The 22,193-nt window shown below is 37.1% G+C and overlaps 1 protein-coding gene across 4 annotated transcripts in view; it reads right to left on the bottom strand.

Moving 5' to 3' along the window:
* Positions 1–22,193, bottom strand: part of Mitf (melanocyte inducing transcription factor) — a 357,640-nt gene that overhangs the window by 139,664 nt on the left and 195,783 nt on the right. Inside the window, exons 11-12 of one of the 4 annotated variants that reach the window (XR_012436351.1) lie at positions 21,430–21,520; positions 1,802–9,841 (exon numbers count right to left, since the gene is read on the bottom strand). The exons of 1 other annotated variant lie outside the window; for it this stretch is intronic. The gene's annotated coding sequence lies outside the window, so the exon portion shown is untranslated. Of the gene's footprint in view, positions 1–1,801; positions 9,842–19,188; positions 20,211–21,429; positions 21,521–22,193 lie in introns of those variants that run through there. 2 more of the 4 variants (XR_012436350.1, XR_012436349.1) reach the window with 2 other exon arrangements.

Genomic DNA, 22,193 nt, shown 5'->3' with positions numbered 1-22,193 from the left:
TGGAAGTTAGCAAGAATAGTTAAAACTTTCACCAACAAGGCAATGGAAATAGAAGATGTCCAGAAAGGAAAGTTCTTTTCTAAGGAGCTACTTTGGTTAATCATTTCACTGGGGGGCTTGAAGAAAATGTTATATGCATCATGATCCACTTTCGATTAAAACTCCTAGGGGCACGGATATTGTTCCTGGCAGTACTCTGAGTATAGTGGGCTCACAGGGTTGATAGGTTGGCTAGAAGCATAAAACCACAGATCCAGATGAAAATCTGTTTTTCCAAGATATCAGCCTATGGATACTCTTAGCTGGTTTATCCCTAAGGGAGAACCTTGGGTCTGTAGGATTGTGAGCTGCTCCACTCACAAAAACACTAAGATCTACTTTTTAAAAATAACTGTACACTGCTACATTTAAAAAGGACTTTAGTAAATGCTAAGTATGACATTTGTAATATAGACTTGAAAGCAGAAACAATAGGAGTTGGGATGTATCGTGTGGAAAACAAAATTCTACAGACTACCAAAAATAGAGCAATGTAGGAAAAAGTGTTCAACTCAACACAGAGTGGTTTTTTGTTTTTGTTTTTGTTTTTGTTTTTTAAAGTCTCATGGGGTAACTGCCATCACAACTGATTGCTTATTGACTCTTTTTTTTAAATTTTTTTATTTTTATTGTTTTATTATTCATATGTGCATACAAGGCTTGGGTCATTTCCCCCTCCTGCTCCCACTCCCTCCCTTACCACCCACTCCACCCCCTCCCTCTCCCCCCTACCCCCTCAATACCCAGCAGAAACTATTTTGCCCTTATCTCTAATTTTGTTGAAGAGAGAGTATAAGCAATAATAGGAAGGAACAAGTGTTTTTGCTGGTTGAGATAAGGATAGCTATACAGGGAGTTGACTCACATTGATTTCCTGTGCATGTGTGTTACCTTCTAGATTAATTCTTTTTGATCTAACCTTTTCTCTAGTTCCTGGTCCCCTTTTCCTATTGGCCTCAGTTGCTTTAAGGTATCTGCTTTAGTTTCTCTGCACTAAGGGCAACAAATGCTAGCTAATTTTTTAGGTGTCTTACCTATCCTCACCCCTCTCGTGTGCTCTCGCTTTTATCATGTGCTCAAAGTCCAGTCCCATTGTTGTGTTTGCCCTTGATCTTATGTCCACATATGAGGGAGAACATATGATTTTTGGTCTTTTGGGCCAGGCTAACCTCACTCAGAATGATGTTCTCCAATTCCATCCATTTACTGGCGAATGATAACATTTCGTTCTTCTTCATGGCTGCATAAAATTCCATTGTGTATAGATACCACATTTTCTTAATCCATTCGTCAGTGGTGGGGCATCTTGGCTGTTTCCATAACTTGGCTATTGTGAATAGTGCCGCAATAAACATGGGTGTGCAGGTGCCTCTGGAGTAACCTGTGTCACAGTCTTTTGGGTATATCCCTAAGAGTGGTATTGCTGGATCAAATGGTAGATCAATGTCTAGCTTTTTAAGTAGCCTCCAAATTTTTTTCCAGAGTGGTTGTACTAGTTTACATTCCCACCAACAGTGTAAGAGGGTTCCTTTTTCCCCACATCCTCACCAACACCTGTTGTTGGTGGTATTTCTAATGATGGCTATTCTAACAGGGGTGAGGTGGAATCTTAGTGTGGTTTTAATTTGCATTTCCTTTATTGCTAGAGATGGTGAGCATTTTTTCATGTGTTTTTTGTCCATTTGAATTTCTTCTTTTGAGAAAATTCTGTTTAGTTCACTTGCCCATTTCTTTATTGGTTCATTAGTTTTGGGAGAATTTAGTTTTTTAAGTTCCCTATATATTCTGGTTATCAGTCCTTTGTCTGATGTGTAGCTGGCAAATATTTTCTCCCACTCTGTGGGTGTTCTCTTTGGTTTAGAGACCATTTCTTTCGATGAACAGAAGCTTTTTAGTTTTATGAATATGGGGCCAATTCATTGGTCATTGAAGACCAATTAGATTCTTTTTCTTTTCCCCTTGGGCTCTCTCCTGCAACCTCTTCTGTGCATGTGCTGAGAGTATGCATTTTAGATGAATAAACACAGATCCCACTAAACACACATAGAGAAGCAGAGTAACAGTTCAGGTGTTGAGTGAGAGAGAGAGAGAGAGACAAGAGGCCTTGTCAGCTTATAAAAAGGAAGATTAGAGAAACCCGGGGAAAAACAATGAGCAGACCACCATATACTCTAAGAATTCTCTCCTCTTGCCCAATGCCCCACTAGGAGATTTTATAGCTTATGTGTAGACATATCTAATCTGTATCAACTTATGAATGGACAAAAAATATGGTGTATATATATATATATAATAGAGTATTATTCGGTCATAAAGAAGAATAAGTTATGTCATTTGTAGGAAAATGCGTCAGACTGAAAAAAGACAAATAGTTCAGACTGAAAAAAGACAAATATCACACATTCTCTCTCATATATGGAAGCTAGAGCTAAAAAAGAATAAAGAGAAAAATAATACATGAGTGTAAAATGGGGGACTGTTGGAAGTGGAAACCAGTGAGAGAAGGGAGGGTAAAAGGATAGGATAGGTGGGTGAATATGATCGAAGTACTGTATATTCGTATACATGTATGAAAACAGAATAATTGTTGAGAAAGGAGGGTATAAGAAAGAGTAATAGAGGAGGCAAATTTGAGCACAGTACATTATATGCATGTATGGAAATATCACAATGAAACCGCCTTTGTACAGTTAAGATACACTAATAAAAAAGAGCAAAAAGTGGGCTTTTTTTCTAATATAACTATTTTAGGAAAATGCTTTCTGCTCTCCCAAATTCCAAATTCTTCTGAGTCCCTGTATGACCCTAACAAGGACCAATCATTGTCCTTCCCTCCATCCTCCAAAGCAGGTCATGTAGGTCTCTGGGTTCTTGAAACATAATATGGCCAGACATCTTTGGGTGGTGTGGCACCATGGATATCAGAGAATGGACAACTCTGGAAAAGAGGGACATTAAATATCTCCTCTGTGCTGTACATGGATGTGGATACCAGTTGATCTATATAAATTTAGGTCAAAACAGAATTTCTGGAATTCTGTGTTAGAGAAGTCACATTTTTTCTTTGTTCTCTAGGATGAATACTTTCTGAAATTACACAAGAGGACTTTGTCACTTTCAGGTTATCTGAAACCCACAGGCAGCCAGCCCTGCTAGCAAGGCAATGGGTTCTGGGGCTTTACCTTGGTTTCTTTAGGGCAAGCTTCCTCATAGTTATTCTAGCTTTGCTAAGATACCCCTCTATTACTCCAATCAACTCCCTTTGATTAGGCTCAGTCACTTTGAATTCTGTCCTCATGCTTTTTGAGTATTTTCACTCTGTCTAAACAACTAAAACTTTCATGGAACATCTAACAAAATGGTGGGTTGGTTAAGTTTCTATTTGCTTTACTTTTTCTTCCACTTAAGGATGAACTATCCAAAGGGATTGGTCACCTTCAAAGTTGAACTGACCATCAAAGGATTACCAGGAAGTACCATGGAGACTCCCAGGCTGAATTACACCTCATATAGTTAGTATGGATACTTAAACAGAAGCCTCTCTGACAAATATACAAACATAATTCATCAAAATAAAATTAAAGTGGTGAACACAAAGATACAAGTCAATAATAATAACAGCAAGTTATATTTCCCATGGTGCTTTACAGTTTTCAAAGACTTTGAATAGCTTGCCACAACTGAATATCTCACAACAGATTGGAAGGAAGGATGTCTCGGATTGTTATACCCAGACTGCAGAGAAAGAAACTGATCCTTCAAGAGGACTTTGCTAGAACTGTAAGACAGAACTGCAGGAGAGGGTGCACATTGTGGAAGCAGAGATTGAGGTTGGAATTCTGGTTTCCACTTTTTATTAGGGGAGTGAACTGGGACAAGTTGTTTAGTCTATCTATCATTTATCTATCAAATTGGACTAAGTACAAAGCAGTGGGGTAGAAGCTACAAATGCGTTAAATCATGATTCTCTTGATAACCTATAAAGTATCATCCTCATTGGATAGATAAAGGAACTGGGGCAAGTAAAGATTAAGGAATTTGCTTAAGATGACACAGGTGGTAAGTGTCAGAGGTGGGACTGAAGCCCAGCCATGCACCTCCTGTCCAGGCTCAATCACCCTGTGTCCTCTGAACCTGTTTCATGTGTGGGAGTGAAGAGTAGATGGTATAGAGAAGGGAGAGCAATGTCTATTAGAGCAAGAGTTCAGTGTTGTGTGTGGCAACACGTCACTCCTTTTGTTCAAGAGCTTCTCTTATTTCCTGGCTGCCTTTCACCACAGAATGCAATCCCACATGGGTTCACCATGCTAGCACTGTTCACTGTGACAGCCCTAGAACAAAGAATCGAACCTGGTTCAAAGTAAGGGACTCAGGGATTATTGATTAAGGGAATGAGTGAATCAATGAATGAATGTCACATATTTAGAAGTCTTCTGGGGAGTTAAGGGAAGAGGGAGCCAGGACAGAGGCATGAGTTATTCCTTCTGAGCACATTCTCCCAAACTGGTGCCATTTTCAACCATTTTTAGAGAAATACTATTAACTTGAAAGTGAAGGTTATGGAAAAAAGGCACATTGGGAAGCAAAATAAAACACACAATTGAAACTTCAGAGGTCAGACCTGGACACAGGTAGAAAGGCAGAGAGCTGCTGTGCATATGAATGTACTTGTGTTCCCCAGCGTGCAAACCCTGCCGCCTTCTGCCTCCTCCCTCCTCCCTCCTTGCATGTACCCCATGTCAGCCCCAGCTTTTCAGACATTAAAAATTGATGAAGTTGCACCTCAGCAGTTTCAGGACCAAATGGCCCCTACACCTCCTGTTTCCTAGCTCAGTTTTCTCTTCCCCCTTGTGACCTTAAATGCCCCCCAAACAATTCCATAAATGGACTAAGAAGGAAATTAAAGAACTAGATTGAACTTAGGCAGAAAAGTAAAAGTGTCCTTTAAATGCCAGGAGGCATTGCCTTTGGCATAACAAAGGAGTTAAAACATAATTAAGATCTGAAGACCGATTACAGGAATGTGTATGATTATTTTTATTATTTTTCCTCTTTCTATCTTTGTGATAGGATGTGATCAACCTCTGTCATGCTCCGTTGCTTAGTAGCAGACAGTCAGAGTTTTAATTATATACTAAAATAAGCTAAAGAACAGAAAACTGCTTTATGTCTAATACGTATATATCAAGAAAGGCATGTGACAGCATCTAAATTGCTTTACTGCCTGATAAAGAGCGCCTCTGGTAGGGTTGTCATCAAAAGATCACGAATGGAGTAGGAAAGTATTATTAATAAAGCTGAGACTCTATTTATATGTCCTCCATTGTTTGTGATTCCTTGTTAGAAGCTAGAAATAAATTTTTATCTACCACTAATTTCTTCAGGGTTTTTTTTTAAAGTCGGGGAAAAAAACTTTTGTCAATTTCACTGCCAACACCATTCCTCCAAATAGAATTCTTTTTACTCCTCCAGATTTCCAATTCCCAAAATATTATATCTTCCAATAAAGAAATTAAAGAATTAGTTCATTCATTCTTTTAACATTAGCAAAGCAATGTTCTAAGAGCAAACTCCAGAGGCGATCTCTGCTTACTGTGAAGGGGAGGGAAGGATAAAAAACAAGTAGAACAATGAAAAGAAAATCACAAAGAAATTCATAACAAGCATTATAAAAATAATAGAGTACATTACATAGAAAAGGTTTAGTGACAAAGTAACAGAAAATTCTGGCTGATCAGTGCCTTATTTTGTTTGGTTGGGTAAGTTCATACACTGGACTGGTTGTTATGTATGTTGAATATTGATTTTGGCTTAAGAAACTTAATATAGAGGCAGTGAACTTATTCAAAGTACCCTGTATGTGAGCTGGCAGAGTGGTTCAAGTGGTAAAAGTGTCTGCCTTATAAGCATGAGGCCCCAAGTTCAAACCTCAGTACTACCAAAAAAAAAGTATATAAATAACAAAACACACTGTATGTACCTATGGAATTATCACAATGGATTTCACCCTTGTGCTGTTAATATATGGCAGTAATAAAAAACAAGTAAATTCAACTTCATCAGCAACAAGTTTACTTCTGTCTCTCATAGTAGAGAAGGCTAGAGATGGGGTCTTCATCATAAGTTTATTAAAGATCCATATTTACAGTTCATCTCAGCACATAGCTTCCACTTCATGGTCCAAGATGACTGCAGCAGCCACAGCCATTCCATCTACATGAAAGACAAAGGTAAGAGGAGGACAATAGAGGGAAATTTTGTATTTTTCCATAGCCATATATACTCCATTGGCTGTAAGGGAAACTATGGTAGGTATCCTTCAATCTAGATGGTCACATGCCCTTCTGGAAAGGAGGCAGTAATTCCTTTACTCAATAAAAAGGGAGAGCAGATATTAAAATACAAGTAGTAGCCGTTGCCACCCAGGGTGACGTGATAGAAAGTAGCTAGTACAGAAAGCTGCTTTACATAGGGCAATCAAAGGCCTTCTCAGATGGTCTCACTTACACTGAGCTTACTGGGTGCCAGGGAGCTTCCTATATGAAGCTCCAGGCAGAAAGTTTGCATTATTTCAAAACAGGCTGACTTCTGTTTCCAGAAAGATTATAACACTATTATGTAACTACTACATTTTCCTAGGCTGGGATGATAATCTGGGTTCTTCCTAACTCTTTATTCTCTAAGCCCAAAGCATTTTACATTATGTTAATTTTGGAGTTATCAGAAAAATCAAGTATTTTCATTTTGTAATTTTGAGCCTGGGAGGATGAAGATCAAGCACATATCCAGTAGTAAGATACTGTTTGACATTTTATTTAGATGTGTAGACACACATAGAAGGAGTATGAAGAGACAGAGAGAGAGAGAAAGAGAGAGAGAGAGAGAGAGCCAAGTTAAATAAAATATGCATCTAGTATGTCTTCAAACCACCATGAGTGGTGTGAATAACATGCCAGGTTCAGACAAAACTACTTACAAATTAGGGTATTAAGTGACAACTCACATTACAATGACTCGATTTGGTTTGGTGTTCACTGGAATAGAGCCGATCATATGGAACTAATGTGACGTTTTGTGTGAATGTCACATTAGCTATGCATTTGTTACATGATTTTCATGGGTGCCAGAATGTAATCATTGGAATAAACACAGGTGCCTAACAGCATTAAGCCTAAAGCTACAAAGGGGAATTTGCCTTCATTAAACCTTCCTATACTGTAATTAAGGTGACATTATATCCAGAGCATTTTCTTAATGAATATCTTACACTGACATCAAACAAAAGAAGGAACTGGTAATACTATTTATTTCTGCAAATTTTATGTGAACAAAGATCACTATGAAGTAAGTGGTTTTTGTCTAAACATATCCCATAATGGCAACACACCCTCCTACAGAAGATGGAGGCAATATGCATGGATACCAACGTGTTCAAACTTTCCTTTGAGTCTGCTGACCAACCCATGAAAAAAGGTCATTATTGCCACAGAGATCATTATCATATGTCTGGAGGACAAAGCTCCACGTGTATACTTTCTCTTAACTGGCCAGCTGTCCCATACATTTGCCTGTGTCTTGCTATGAGCCAAAGATCTAGTCTCTAGAAATCAAGAAATCACATCTTGAAGGTGAACTTCATTTTCAAGGGCAACGACAATGTATGTCGTTTTTACTTCTAGAACTAACACCTACAGCAATGTTTGATATATGGTAGGTCTAAGTGAGGTTGAAATGAATAAAAGTCAACTCTCATTTCCACGTACCCATCATCTAAGTCTCTATCAATGCATTTGGTAAAAATCCAATACATAATAAAATTTCAAGACAAAAGAAATCTAATTGGTTGTAAAGAAACAAGATAAACCCACCTCTCTCTGGAAAGTCCTATCAATATGAAACATTAGGTCCATGGGGTGAATGTGTGTTCCAACACACACATTTAGGTGTGCAAAACAATTATATTTGCTTTATTTTTCTAAATCTGGGTAATTTCTAACTTGAGCCTACCAACACTTAATAAGGAGATTATCATAACCTTTATAATTTGTGGTTCTCATTTCTTTTCTATAGGATTCTGTGTATATTCAGGTAATCTTCAGAAAACAGCCACTGGGAGAGACAAGGTACTTTGTTCTCAACGTTATTCTCTCTGATCTTCATTGATGCGTCTGTGTGAGTGACTGAAGATTGTCTCTTTCTCCTGTGTTATGTGGTCTTTCCCTGATGGCTTGTTTCTTCCTTTAATTCTGGATCTTTCTCTCTAAATCCCAATCCCACCTAAACACACTATTTTCTTTTACGGATAAACCTAAAAATACCTTAAGCTCCCCTCTGCTCTCAGATCCCATAAAACTATTTAACCTTTTGTCAAGGCCATCTGCACTGTGCCATGTCCACTTTCTGCCTCACAGAATCTACGAGTAAGATAAAGTATCTTTGTTTTATGTCACCATTTTGGGCTGTTTTGTTATGCAGCAATAGGTAAGTGCAACAGTTGTAATCTGAAACATGGAAAACTGGTCTGTGGGAGTTTCCCATTGCTTGATTAGAAGGCTAGCCCAAGGCAAGAAAACTCAGTCTCAATGGCATAGTAGGAGGTGAATTTTTTTGAATGTTAGGTGAGTAACAGGTGCAGGTCCTTTGGCATGTATTAACTGTCAGAGGAAAAGGATATTATTTAGCACCATTTTATAGATGAGAACCAAGAAGTAAAGACAGGTTCAGTATCTTGGCCAAGGTTAGAAGGCAGCATGTGAAGGTCAAGGAATTCAAACTCAGGCCGCCTCCAGCATCACCATGCTTGACCACAACAATGGAGAACCTGGTGTGGCCCAGAACTTATGTGGATTCTGCAGAAGACTCAGTAAACTTAGAGAATGTTCTATTAGTATTTTTAACAGAATAGTAGTATAAATAGTTTATTTGCTCATATGATGTTAAGAGACTAGAAAAGTAACACAAAGTGACTTTATAAAATTTTTCTAATATTGCTAAGAAGCATACCCATTAATAGACAAAAAAAAAAACCAACATCACTGTCTATTTGTACATTAATAACTAGGCATTTTTTTAAATCAAATGCACACGAAAATTGAGGTTTGGAAAACAGATGCTTTGTGGTAAACATCCAAATATTTATCCTCTATCTCATTGCTAAATTGCTACTAGCATTATTGACAAAAGAAAAACAACTATAATCAGTCCTCTGTATCCATGGGCTGTGAATTCAAGGAACTGCAGTTCAAAAAAAATTGTGTCTGTACTTAACATGTACAGACATTTTTCCTTGTCCTTATTTCTTAAACAATACAACTATTTACACAGCATTCACATTGTATTAGGTCTTATAAATAATTTAGAGATGATTTAAAGCTTACAGGAGGATGTGAGTAAGCTCTAAGAAAATACTACAGCATTTTATATATGGGACGTCCTCATAGATAGGTTTGGGTATCCATGAGGGGTTCTGGATAGATACTGAGGTATGACTGTCCTGGCCTTTTTCCTCAAAGAAATCCATCTGAAGTCCCTCCCTTTTTTGTCAGAAAAATGAAATTTGGCTTTATATTTTTGAAAGTATTATGGCCAAATAAAATTTTGGTTTTATAGACACTAACCAAAATATGGGGGCTAATAACATAGTTATTTTTGAAAAAGAAAACACAACTACTGATTGAAAGAAAGCATTGTGACAGACATGACAGTTTTCAGGTATTACCTTGTGAAAACAAGTGTTTTCTATATTTTCTCTCATTAATTTTCACTCCAACCCTCTGAGATGGACATCACTGCTTCCATTTTCCTAGATGAAGAAACTGAGTCTCAGAAAGTTTAAATTGTTTGCCGAAGATTATGAAGTGAGTGACAGAGCCTTCTAGCCAGAAACCCTGTGTTCTATTTATGCCTGGTGTCCTAAACAAGAAAGGTAAGCAAACTACTAGCATTAAAGACCCAAAGTTCATTCCACAAGAGTGTCTTCCCTGCAGAATAGCACATGGCCTCTATCTAGAATTACACAGTGTTTATAAGAGGCTGCATTAACCACTTTGAAGATTCCATAATTCAACAATCTTTGAACAACTTAATTAACAACCCAAGGATACTATTCTTAAACTTAAAAAGGAAAGGTAATTTTATCAATAATAAATGATAAGTATATTACTTCAAAAGAAAGGGTATCCTTTAAATTAAACATAGTTAGGTATATGGAAAGCTCAAGCAACTGTTCTGAGTTTTCTTAGGATACCATAAATATGGAAATGTCATGTATTAGACCAGCATTATTCTGTGGGCTGGTATTTGGGAACCAATGCTTTAGCTGATGTCAATAAATGGTTTCTGATTTATTTCACCATGTCAGAGTGAATGCTTATGTGAGTACTTGTGCATGGGTGGGCATTCGAATGTGTTGTCAGAACAGAATAAGTCTTCAATATTGATGACTAATTTATAACTTAATTGATGGCTCATGAGATAACATCTGACCCCATCTAAGTAAATAAGTTGTTTAATCTAGTATTTTCAGATAAATGCAAAGGCCTACACATCAAATGAAGTTAACATCACTACTGATGCCATTTTAGTTCTATCTCATGACAAAAATAAAAAAAATAGGAACACAGCCAGTGTTTAGGAACCAGGGTTTCCTTGTGGTATGATAATACTATTTCATCTTCAGACAAATAAGAAACAGTCTTAGCCAAAGTTATTCTTGAAGAAACAGGAATGGAAACACTATTTATTATGGATTGGGATGATATAACAATTACGATAAAGATAAAACTCTTTCCCTTCTGTTTCCTAACTGAAAATTTGCTTTATCTCCATTAATCACATCCATGGTTCAGGAGCAAACTCACCCACAGCTTCATTCCTTCCACCTTGTCCTTTTCCTCTCTAACACTTGTATTGAATGTAGTTTTCGACTTTTTTGGCTTTTTTGGACTCCTCATAGAGTCCTTGAAAAGTTTGTGTTCAACCTTTGATCTACCATAAAACTTCTACCCTCCAACCTAAGACAACTTCTGTCTTGTTTCTCTTTCATTTTTCCCCTCTAATCTAAAAAATTAAGATTAAATCCATGAAACATAAAAAAGAGGGTGAAGTTTGTGCAGATAGAGGATATAATAACATGTATTGAAAGCTGTTGAACAATGAGGGGCAGACTGGAAGGAAGGGATAAGGAAGAGTAACAGAGGGGGTTGAACGGATCAAAGTAAAGTATACTCACAGTGGGGACACATCAAGAAACCCCTTTGAAAGTTGACTTCACAATTAATAATGAAAGATGGGACTGTAAAATAGGTACTGTGTGTGTGTGTGTGTGTGTGTGTGTGTGTGTGTGTGTACTTACGGGATGGAGGAGGGTGAATGGAGATGAAGGTGAAGGAATATGGTTGATGGGCTTCATATACATATATGAAATAGAATAATGAAACTTCTTGCAGTTTAAGTGGAATTAGGAAGGGTTTGTGGGGGGTGGGGAGAATGGTGGGAGTGATCTAACAAATGTACAATGTAAGCTTTTTTGAAATTGTCACAAGGAATCCCTCCTATCCCATGAATATATGCTAAAAAATGAAGAGGACAGAGGAGGGTGAATATAGTTGGTAATATAGCTGTATGAAAAGAGCACAATGAAATCTGTTGAAATTGCTTTAAGACGAGGTAAGGGGCAGGAAAAGTAATGAGAGATGGATGGAACCTACGTACTTCGTCAGCATATATGGAACTGTCACAATGAAACCCTCCTGAATAACTAATATGTGCTAATAAAAATGCTTAAAAAATTAATGTAAAAGTATACCACAATGTTGTGTAGCCATCACAACCTAATGGCAGAACATTTTCATCATCCGAAAAGAAACCCTGTACCCATTGTATAATTACTCCCTCATTGCCTTCTCCTAGCCCTTCTTCTGACTTTCTTGCCCCAGCTAATAGCTAGTCTTCTCTGAACCATAAAAAGTTATTTGGTAAGCATCTTTCTCATTTGGTAAACTTGACTTTTGACATCTGTTTTGAGTAAGTTGGACATGCCTTGTCCTGGACAATATAGTAATATGTCTGAGTCACCTTTCCTTGGTCTCCTGCTGCCCTCACAACTTCTGCCCCTCTTTGGGAAGAGTCCTCCTCCTATGAGTTCTTTTTTAACATACAAACCAAGCCCTCCCTAGCCACACTCCTAGCCACTATCCACCTGCCCCAACCACCTCAAGGCCAGGTTCTAGTCAACTAGGATCTGTTTGCACACTGCAGAGCCCCCTGAAATAACTCAAACTAGCCTATCCGAGCATGGTTACCCTTCTCCAATTCCTTCCCAGGGAAACCACAATAAAAGTTCTTGCCTGTGGTCCCTGCTGTCATTCTGTCTCATCACTGATTCCAGTGCTTCCTCAGGTGGCACCACACTTGGCTTCCCCACAAACATCCCTTTCAAAACTATCACCAGGCAATTATCCCCTAATCTCTTTGTCTTACCATGCTGCAAACTTTCTAATACACTACTTTTTTTGGTGGTACTGGGGTTTGAATTTGGGGCCTCATGCTTGTTAGGTAAGCGCTCTACCACTTGAGCCACTCCACCAGCCCTGCACTATACTTTAAAGCACTTTGCTACCATCTCTCATGCTGATCTCACTCAATACAAAGTCAGGAAGCAAGTAGTACCTCAGCTCTGCCAGGGACTTTCTGTGTATCTTTAGGGATAGCAATTAACCTCTCTGGCTTCATTCTTTATCTGTGAATTGAGCATTTCTTAACATTTTATAACATAAGACCCCTTTGTAAGACATAAAAAGGAGAATCTTATACCTCACTCCTCCTAAGAAAATGGGTCACCACACTCAAAATGTGGTCCTGACACACTTCCCTGATAAGAACTTTCTTTTTAACAGTATTTAAGAAGTTATTTTTGTATTTTTTTATTGGCACATATTAAATTATACCTAGTAAGGGGTTTCATGACATTTGCATACATGGATATAATGTACTTTCATAGTATAAAATACAATATTTTAAAGTGTTTACTTCAGTTTTTAAAACCTATACACCCTATCTTGTAAATCACTGAAAATGATGATTGTAACCTTTCTATAAATTTTGAAATTCTATTAAGAACATAATAGGTATTCAGAATATATTTCTTGAATCACTAAGCATGAACATTCAGTCATTCATTCAAATATTTATGGAGAACCTGTTATAAGTGAGGTTCTTGGTTACAGATGAGGGACACAAATAAAGTATGCAAATGAGTAATAAGCTTTGAAATGTCCTGGATCCACAGTTACACTGGGAAGTAACTGTGCCCTCCTGTTTTTATAGGTTTAATGTAAGAGTATGCTATTAGGACAGATGAAATATTAAAATATGGCAGATATTTTTGCTTAGGTAGAAAAAAACCTTTATCAATTTAGATTACTGGTTATTAACCTAAATTACTGATTATTTGGCAATAGGCCAAATAAGACATCTTAGTAGCATCTTACTCAATAAGAAATTTTATGAACCAGGTACATCCTCCCAAATGTATGCTGTAGATAAGAGCTATAAAATAGGTTTCATTTTCAGAAACAACTCTGATCTACACAACTATGGCTGGTAAGAATTCCTTTTTTTTTCAGTGCTGGGGAGTCAAGCCCATGACCTCCTACATGCTAGGCAAGTGCTCTAACACTGAGCCACACACCCGTCCAGAACACCCTTTTGTGATTTGTGAAGCCATGCTTTGACTTGGAACGAGATACTGTTGCAACTGATAAGAGTCCTCAGCAAGTGAATGGAGTGGAGACCATGTTTTTACCACCCTTGAGCTACATTTTCAAGACCAGAAAAAGATTGCTTATGTCACTGGTACTCAGAAAGATGTGCAAAGACGTGCAGAAATCGGGTGTGTGACAGAAAACAATGGAAAGCTATGGTGGTATTAGACATTAGTGAGGTGGATCCTTCTAACACATATTTCTAGAGCGATGTCAACCTTCAGTGAGCAGGAAGTATTGACTTTAGAAATTTACCACATATACATAGCCAAGAAAAGATAAGGAAGGCAACCATTATTGTCCTCTTTTTGTTTTTGTTTTTTAACAAAAACAAAGTGAATCTTAGTATAGACAATAGCATCTGCACTAGTTTTGTTGCTTGTATAATTTCCAATGCTGTACAACGTGTATATGTATAACACCAATACTCGACAGTCCATCATCTCAAACTAGATATGATTAAAGAAAAAGTTCAGCTCACAACAAAAGAAATAAATATTTAATAATATTAGCCAGTCTTTTATAATAATCCCCATAAACAGATAAAATCTGCCTGTGGGTTTCACTTACCAAAGTAAGATACACTTCCTAAGTTTTCTGCTTCCCTCTATTATTAAAAAGAACAACTACATCTCATAAGCTTTGTTTAGGAAACATACCAAATACTTAGATAGCTTTTAAATTCTAATTCAACTATTCTTATCTAAGCTACAAAGGAGAATTTAATTTATTTTTTGCTTAAGCAGAAAAAAAACCTCATTAATTTAGATTACTGAGTCATAAGGCCAGTAGGAAATAGAGTAAATTATGAATTAATGTCATTGACTAAAAGAATAAAGAGAAGGAACAGAAAAAGGAAGAGAAGGAAGAGGAGAAAAATTTCTTACTTTTAAGTAGGAAAAAGAATAGTCTATTTGCATACATAGTGAAGCTATCAGAACAAAAGATCCAAAATCTAGGCCTTCAATATGACACACATTTCTTTCTTGGTCTTTCAGCAACCCAGAGGTGACAGGCATGGCATTTCTGCTATATTCAATGGAGAACATTTATTTCTGGGTACGGAGGCTGTTGTAGTTCTCATTCCTTCCTGTACACAGCAGGAAGGAAGAAAATGGAAGGTTGCTTACATCCCTCTCGGCAGAGTTCAATGGTAAGGTCTCACTAGGTGCAAGAGAGGCTGGGAAATATGGAACCCAGCAATGTGCTGAGCTGAAGTCTAGAGCATTCCACTACTAAAAGGAAGATGAGCAAAGCATTTTGGTGGGACTTATTAGTCTATTCCACAGGTTAAGGGTTGCAAAACTATGCCCAGGCCAAATCTGTCCCATCACCTAGTTTTCATTAGCCTGTGGGCTAGAGTAACTTAGAGATTATAGTTCAAGGCCATAGAACCCCACTTGTGCAAAGTGTTATCCCCCCAAAAAGATCTCCATTATTCTCAATAGTACATATGTATTCTCAAAATTATATGCGATTATTATTATATTTTGAATTTCATCAATGAAAAAACTGTGGAAATTTGCTTTCTCTCTTGTATAAGCAGAAACATAATATCCTTGAATTTTACCTCTCAGCTCACAAAGCCTGAAGTATTTACTACGTGGTCCTTTATAGAAAAGTTGCCTACCCTTGTCGCAGTCAGAGTTGGACTAACCCAGTAAAATTCCTATAAAATGTAGATAGAACAAAGGCCTCCAAGTGGATCAACAAAATAGAATACCGTTACCCTAAAGAGTTTGGCCTGTGTTTCTAGTAAAAATTATGGTTATTAGTTGAGGCAGGAACTTACTATGTAGCCAAGGTTGGCCTAGAACTCATGATTCTCCTGCCTTAGCCTCCCAAATGCTGAGATTACAAGGATGCACTACTATGTGTAACTAATAAAACTTCTTTAACCAAGTCACACATTCAGCATCTTCAAATTAGCCAGAGGTCACCAGAAAAACAAGAAATGAGAGAAGAAAAAGTTTCTGCCCAGACCAAATCAAAGCACTGAAGTTTATGCATTGCATGGGCAAGAGAACATCCAAGACAGTTCCAAAGGGTACACGTTCCTTGTCAGTGACAAGATTCTGGTAACTGGTAATGATTTAACTGGATTACCCTCTCCCAAGCCCTCAGAAGAACTATGGCAGTAAATTTGAAGGGACTGAGAGAAAAGGAGAGGGGGGGGGGGAGAGAGAGAGAGAGAGAGAGAGAGAGATAGGGCCTCTCAAATATAGGAGAAAAACCTTCATGGCATCTCTGAAGTCCCCAAGGACATCTTGTAGTACAGCTCAATGTAATAATGATCTTAAAAGTGATCCTGTGGTATCAAGCACCCAGGTAAAACTATACTCATTATATCCTGTTTCAAGAGGCAGAGAGTAATACATTTATGAAAGCCAACCATTAGAAATAGTGAAGAAGAAATTCTGGCCATTTAAGAAAAGCTCAACTATCTATAAGTTAATTCATTGGAACTTTCATTCTCCCAGAAACTTACATAAATTAGATGCAATGACAGGCTACTTATAAACAGCTATTTCCATAGTCTTAGCAGACACATTTTTTAGCCTAGTACCTTCAGATATGCTTCAAAATATAAGACTGTATATTTTTGGGGGGGGTAGTTCTGGGGTTTGAATTTAGGACTTCATACTTGCTACGCAGGCACTCTACTGTTTGAGTTATGACTCTAGCCCAAGAATATATTCTCTTTGACTATCTTGTGAAAAAATTTGTCAGCCTTTGTCCTTTTGATCATAACTATGAATATTTTATATGTAAAGGACAAGAAGCCATCTCAACCTGGTTTATGGAAAAAAGAAGGAACTAAAAAGGAAACATGGCAATGAAGAAAATAAACAAGAATGCAGGCAAAGAAAAAGCAAAGGAGCCCCCTTTCATGAGGTGGTCAGTGCCCTCTTCTCTGAAGAGGTAGAACTTAACATGAAATGTAAAAGAGCTAGCTGTTGTTGGAAAAACAGCAGGCAGGTAGACATAGGCAGAAAGGATAACTGGAAGAAGTGCTTCCCTGTTTTGAGGGATACTATTTTCTTCCTCATGTTGGTCAGATATTTTCATCACTGTGACCAAACGCCTGAGAAAAATTCAAGGGAGGAAGGATTTATTTTGGCTCATGGTTTCAGTCCATGATGGTAGGGAGGATATGGTAGAACAGCTCACATTATGGAGGACAGAAAGCAGAACAGTAATAGGAAGAGGCCAGAAAAAGACAGCCACCCAAGGAACACATCCACAGTAACCTACTTCCTCCAAGGGAAGACTCCACCTTCCACGGTTCCAACACCCCACAATTGTCTATTCAAATTTTGAATCCATCAATGGATTAAACCATTCATTATGTCAGCACCTTCATCCTTCATGATCAGTCAGAAATGCCCTCACAGACACATTCAGAGGTATGTTTTACTAATCTCCTAGGTGTCTCTTAATACAATCAAGGTAACAATCAGGATTTATCATTACCTCCTCCAGATGGGCTGATCCCAACCTTGTTTAATGTAAAGAAATATGACTAGACATAGCCTGTCTGTGTATTCCATCCCCTATCAATAATTATTGGTTCAGGATTAAACATGCTAGCCAATTTGCACCAATGAGACTGAGAGGAGAGAAAACTTTTTCTAGACTGATTGATAAACTGGAAAGGTGTGTTCAAAGCCACTAGTCATTTTGGCACCTCAGAGGGAGTCTTCTTAAGAATGAAGTCATTAGTGAAGACAGCACAAGTAAGAAGGAGAGAGAACATGACATTCAACCTACTCATGAAGTTGCCATGTAAGCATTGGACTTCATCATTCTGAGTTCAACTAATGGAGTTATTACATAAATATCACCTTTTCTAGTGCAAACTAAATGGAGCCTGGTTTTTTCCATGTGCAACTGGAGCCTTTCTGAGAAGCCAGGGGCTTTGGAAATGACAGAAGCGAGAGTCCATGTATATTTAGAGGAACATGTGCTTAGTGAGTCCTCTATATAGTTCATATTAAAGCTGCAGTCTTAGATTGCTATCTGGTAGAGAACTGAGTGAGGGGGTAAGAGTTAGAGAACTGTTTATAAAAAAAAGCAATAAATAAAAAGAAGAGGGAATACATTTATGGGGATTTATTACCTTCCTTCCTTCCATTTCCATCACCTTGTGGTTAAGGGTAGAAGAAGAAAAAAATACCAAATTGACTTATCTGGGAGAGGCAAGAGATTGGCAAAGGTAGAACTTGGTCAATCTTACTGAAATCAACAATAAGGAATATCTGTTGTCTTGCCTACCCAGAATCCTCTTCTCTACTCTTGGGAGAAGCACTGTTCTCTCAGTATGGGAAGATCCTACTTCTATGATCCACATGGTTTAAGCACTCCAGGAGAAAATCTAGCTGAGTGGACACATGACTCAGACCTGGCCAGTAGTATGGTTACTTTTGGGCCATGGCAATCACACCCAAGTAGGTATGATAGAATTAGTAAAGGGACTTTGCAATAGCAACTGGGAAAGGAAAGAGATCCCATAAGAGGACAAAGTCAAGACAGTAAGAGACAGGCAGATCAAATGGCTTGTTTGAGCTCTTGAACCCAGGCATACATGAACTTAAATTTATCATTTGGACTCTGTTAAAATAAATCAATACAGCCCTCCATTCCACTGAAATGAAATCCTCTGTTCCCTACTTATTCCCAGGTAATGAGTATGGGCTCAGAAAATATATGCTAAAAAAGACATTAAATGAAAAAAAATATTATCTGTAAGGAGTAGAACAAATATGCTAATGTATTTTTCCTCCAGGTGTGTCTAAATTCTGCAACAATCTTAGTAAGTACTATAATATAACTAAAGCTATATGAAGACAAATGTAGCTTTTGTAGGTTGGCCTATAACCAAGTAACAAGTAAGCTTTGGAGCTATAATTGTTAGGACTTGTTGGTATTACAAAAGAAATTATTGACAAATAATGTCAATTTTGAATACCATAAAATTCTTCCTAATGTCCTTCTACCAACAATGAATGAGTAGAGCCTAAAGTTGTAAACCAATTATTTTGTAGACAAGATCACCACCTTAAATCCCATATATAGTTTGTCTGCATTTAGAAGTATAGGAGACACATAATATAAAGGATTTTAAAAAATCTTATAAGTCATAGAGAAGGTACAATGAACTTGATATTTTCATTGAAAATGAAAACATATTATGTTTCTAATTCAGAATAGCTTTTAATGGCAATAGTTTCTATAACCAGAATTTCATCATTTCATTGGATAAGAAAACCTAAGCTAATTTGTTTTTTCAGGAATAATGATTTAATGACAATGATTTTTACCTGTAGAATCATGAACAAATATAAGCATACTTACCTTAAGAAAACAGAAAGTGTTATCTTTGGAGCCATTAACAAGTCTCCCCTCCCCCGGCCCCACACACATAGGATTAGGAAACATTGCATATAGTTCCCAGTCCTGAACATTCTCAAGACACATTACCATATTTTAGAATGTGAGGAGTCTTTCAGTTAAGATATCTGCTCAAATTTGCTTAGTCCAGCACTTCCAAAAGTTAACTTTCTCAAGATTAACTATAGCGTTTCACACCCCTCCCTTCACACAACCCCACCTCCAAACCCCCATTCCTCAAAGCAACTTTTGGAACAGCTTGTGGAACTAGTTCCATAAAGCAAAGTTTGGGAAACTCTAGTTTAGTGGTTTCTAACTCCACAGATTTTGCTGTCTGAATAATATATAAGGAGTTTTGAGTGACAATTGCACCCATTTGAATATATCTTCAACTGACTCCATAATTAGAAATTTAAAATGCAAATTTTTCAAAAGCAAACTGTCTTTACCATTTAGACATGTTGCTAAGATTTATTTGATTTTGTATATACTCGTATCACTTCCCAGTATCTCTGGTATAGGTAATAGGATCAAAAGACTGATAAATGTTGAACACAAATATGATTAACTGTGTCTACATTTTATGACTATACCAAGCCTTGACAATTTTATTATGACAAATGTACTCTGTACTTTTTTTTCCTTTTTAGTACTGTGGTTCTTAAGCAATTGGGGTAATGAAAGTTTCTTTATTTGTACTCTCAATAAGATATATAATGAATTCATGTTAGTATGAGCAAAGACATGAAGCCATTGTTATTGAGCTTCAGATGTGGCAAAGAATCAAATGATGACCACGTCTCTCTATATACACATGGTGAAAATCCAACTTTACATCTCTCCTCTTCAACAAGCTTTCCTCATGCTACTTGGGAATACATTAAATCTTAGCATACATAAAACAATAAAATAGGGTAATTTTAAAGGTGCATTCTTCTTGGCTGGATTAGGAAGATTAGCTCCTCGGCTGGTGTTCCAAAGAAGTCATCAAATATAAGTGCAATTGAAAATAAAACCCTGAAAAACATTTGAATATTGATAAGAAAGTGAACAGATAGGATGTAGTCAAGCTTCCACTCTGAGTGGCCTCCCATCACTGCATGTCACAAAAGATTACAAAGTTCAATTCTCTAAGGAATATAATAGAGATTTCTGAAAATAACTTGGTATAATTATTGTTAAGGCAAAAGCATAGCTACAGAGTACAAAGGTTTGATGTGATTTAAATTTTAGGTCATTTGTGCTGAAGATCTTTTTTAAATGTGATATATTTGTTTACTATGAGTTCTCTGAAATATTTAATCCTTTGATACTGAGAAGAGCAAAGTCCTCTTTCTTCAAAGTAGTAGCTACTGGTTCCTATCACCTCAAAAATTCACATAAATCTTATTATTTGTGGAGCTGGGGATTGAACCCAGAGCCATTATACATGCTAGGTGGGGCTACATGCCCCCAGAACTCATGCAAATCTTAGACCCATGTTATAAAGTGGTGTTTCTCAAATGTGATGACATGCCACTGCTGATATACAGGATGACTTTAGAAAAATCCAAAGACTATACTCTACTTTAATAATAAAGGTGATTATGATGATAACATTAAAAACAGCTACCATTTACCGAGCATTTCCTATATGCTGCCGGCAAAAATTCTAGTGTACTAACTTGAACAGCCTTCATATGCCACTGTGTGGCAGCTAATATTATTATCTCCAGTGAGCACAGTGGAAACTGAGGCCCAGGGAGGCACAGTAACTTGCTCAGAACCTCATAGCTAGAAATGAGCAATGATCCAATCCCAGGAAGCTGAGCTGAGAGCCCATTCTTTGTCATTTCAATATATATATTCTTTCTTTTTTTTCAGACAAAGATCTCTCTATGATGACCAGGCGAGTCTCAGATTCATGGTCATCCTGTCTCAGCCTCCTGAGCAGCTGGAATTATGAATATGCATCACTGTGCCAAATTGGATATAATTTTTTAGAAAAGTGAAGTGGCTTAATAAAAACTTTAAGGAATATAAGTTTAGAGATATGAAATAAATTCATCCAAGTTGTACAAAAATGTCTGATGATCAGAAAACGCCATCGTAACACATTATGGTGTATGTATACTATGTGTGGGGGGCAGGAGATTAAGGCCTCATGGACAGTCAACAGGCAAAGGACAGGTAGAAACTTAGGGAAAGGTACAGCTGTAGACACCCCCAAGATGAAAAGCCTCAACTTTCAACTTACCTCTTTTCAACTTCACCCAGAAAATTCTCTTGTTCAGGTAGGAAATCTTCCTAATTTTACACTTTTTTTTAAAGACATTACAGTCACATTTCTATGGGAAATATAAATAATTCAAATGACTCTGAAATAGAAAGGCCTCAATTATTGCATATTATAATTTGAGAAAAAAATTAAACTTAAGAAAAAGCTGACAGTCAGATCAGAAGCATTACAGGAAGTTTCTTGCTCATTTTCTCCAGAGGTTAAACCAGAATATTTTTTTAAAGGGCAGGAGTTTAAGGCCTAGCTAGGGAATAAAGACATGTTTTGTCTGACACTTCCCAATTCAAATCCAACATTTATCAAATGATTCTTAAGTACTGTATTAAAAAAAAAAACAGCCAGAAGCTGGCAGGCTAGGTATATTAAGCTTTCATTATTGTAAATTTTTATTTTAAAAACCCAATATCTTCTCTGTAAATATGCAAGGGTTTCTCTGACAATTTCTCTTTCTGTAAAGCCACTTCTCATTGAAACATTTTAAATAAAACTCTTATGAATTCTTGGCATTTGGGAGTTCAAAATCTCCCCAAAGTCAGAGGGGGAAAAGCTGCATAATTATAGTTCATTTAAGTGCAAGTCATAAAGTAATCAAAAAATGTTTCTAACCAAAAAGTAACATCTTAGAGTAGCATTTAACACAAAAAAGTACTACTGGTGGCATTTTAAAGAATTCATGCAATTTGTTATTCATTAAATTAAAAGAAAATGTACATTACCTCTTT

Source organism: Castor canadensis, chromosome 10 (assembly GCF_047511655.1).
Source record: "Castor canadensis chromosome 10, mCasCan1.hap1v2, whole genome shotgun sequence".
Taxonomy (NCBI): Eukaryota; Metazoa; Chordata; class Mammalia; order Rodentia; family Castoridae; genus Castor; species Castor canadensis.
This window is presented reverse-complemented; position numbering and strand designations above follow the sequence as displayed.